The sequence below is a fragment of the Myotis davidii genome, unplaced genomic scaffold (genome assembly GCF_000327345.1).
Source record: "Myotis davidii unplaced genomic scaffold, ASM32734v1 scaffold514, whole genome shotgun sequence".
NCBI lineage: Eukaryota > Metazoa > Chordata > Mammalia > Chiroptera > Vespertilionidae > Myotis > Myotis davidii.
The window spans coordinates 1,807,479-1,809,727 of NW_006286236.1; positions in this window are offsets into that span (position 1 = coordinate 1,807,479).

Consider the following 2,249-nt stretch of genomic DNA (forward strand, 5'->3'; position numbering starts at 1 on the left):
GGAAAGGGCATATGGTCCAAAACACAACGAAACAGGAACCAGACCACCAGCTTCCTCCCTCCGGGGGCCAGCATGTCACCCTGTGGGAACCTTGGTTTTCTGTTTGGGAAGGTGTGATACATGTTTTCCTCGCAGGCCGTGCGAGAGTTAGGATTGTGTGGGTGACAATGCTTCCCAGGGTGTAAAGGACTCAATGCTGCTATTTCTTTCCTGGGCTTCTTAAGGTGAATTAAATGTTGAGAAAATCGTGATAGGATGCGCTCCAAAATACACCCTCAGCCTTTTTGAAGGGTAGAGTTCGGCGGCATTGCGTCCATTCACATTGTGCAGCCATCGCCACCATCCATCCACAGAACTGTTTTGCAAAACTGGAAATCTGTCCCCATGGAGCACTCCAGGTCTCCTCCCCTCCCCTCCCAGCCCCTGACTTCTTCCTGTCTGTGAACTTGTCTACCCCGGTGCCTCATAGGTGGAGTCAGAGAGCATTTGTCCTTTGTGATGACCTTACAGGGAGGCATATTGTCCTTGAGGGTCCTCCATGCGGTAGCCTGTCAGAATGGCCTTTTCGGGGTGAATAATACTCCATCGTGTGTGTGACAGAGTTCTTATCCGGTCACCCACCGATGGACACCTGGGTCGCTTCCACCTTTGGCTGTTGTGAGTGATGTTGCCGTGAACATGAGTGGACAGGTATCTCTTCGAGACCCTGCTTGAATTCGGGGGGCGTGCGGAGAAGTGCTGGATCGTGATGTCAGCCTCCGGTTAATCTTTGAGGAGCTGCCATCTTGACTTTCTCAGTAACTGGGTGCTATTACTTTTTTGTTGTTGTTCATCCTCACCTGACAATATTTTTCCATTGATTTTTTTAGAGAGAGTGAAGGGACAGTGAGAGAAACATTGATATGAGAGAGACACATCGATTGGTTGCCTCCCACCTGCACCCCAACCAGGGCTGGGGATCAAACCTGCAACCCAGGTACAGGACCTTGACTGGAATTGAACCTGGGACTTTTTAGTCCGAGGGCCATAGCTGTATCCACTGAGCCAACTAGGCAGGACAGGATGTTATTACTTGTCTGAGAGGTGGTGCCTCCGGAAGCAGGATGTTACTACTTCTGAAGTCTGGGAGGCGGTGCCCCAGAGGTGTCTGATGGTGCGGTTTTCACAGCCGCCTCTGCACCCCTGCCCGCCACTCCCCACCCCTCCTGAGGGACTTTTTAGTCCAAGGGCCATAGCTGTATCCACTGAGCCAACTAGTCAGGACAGGATATTACTTGTCTGGGAGATGGTGCCTCCGGAAGCAGGATGTTATTACTTCTGAAGTCTGGGAGGCGGTGCCTCAGAGGTGTCTGATGGCGCGGTTTTCACAGCCGCCTCTGCACCCCTGTCCGCCACTCCCCACCCCTCCTGTGCTGGGAACTGATGAACTTGAGGCTCCCTCCTCTCCACCTTTGCTCTGAGCAGAGTGATTTTCAACTTACAATCTTTATTTGAGATAAATTACTCCATTTCCTGCTTTAAATTGACATCCAGAATCTGGTAACTCTGAGAATGTGCCCAGTTTGCTTGCACATTGTACGTTCATTGAAATTAAACACAGTGCATTTGTCTTGACTTCAACACAAAGATACTAATATTACGGGTTTGAGTTTTGTCATCTTTATTCTCAGTCCTGACCCTACGTTGACATTTGTCCCTCACTCGGGGCCCAATTTTGCCACCTGAGGAAAGACAAGGAGGCTCTCCCCTGGGTGATGCTGGCAGCCTGGCAACGAGGGCTGAGGCCAGTGGCCACTTCCCGTGAGGTCGGAAGGTGCTGTTGGCATGGAGTGCAGTGCCCTGCGCTCTGCAGCCCAAGGTGCCCGTCGGCGAGCCACTGTGATGTTGGCACCAGCCCCCTGAGTTACATGCTCCCTGCCCACTCCCACTGCCCTATAAGCAAAACTCTTCGTGTCCAGCGTGTCTGAGCCAAGCTCCCCTCCCCACGTTTTGGAGAGTCTGGGCCGGGCTGGGCGAGGGTGCTGGCTGAACACCTCCAGCTGGTGACTCCTCCAGGCTCCACCAGGCAATGCTGGTGGCAATGCCAGATCCCTTTCCCAGTGATTCTGGGGTTACCTTTCCCCTGAGTGAGGGTTCTCCTCACATCCTGAGGGAGGCAGGGTGGGCAGGGCTTGCCTGGGATCTGAGATGCCTTATTGACCAAAGAATTTGTCCAAGACCCCACCTCTGAGCTGTAGTCATCCCAGGTG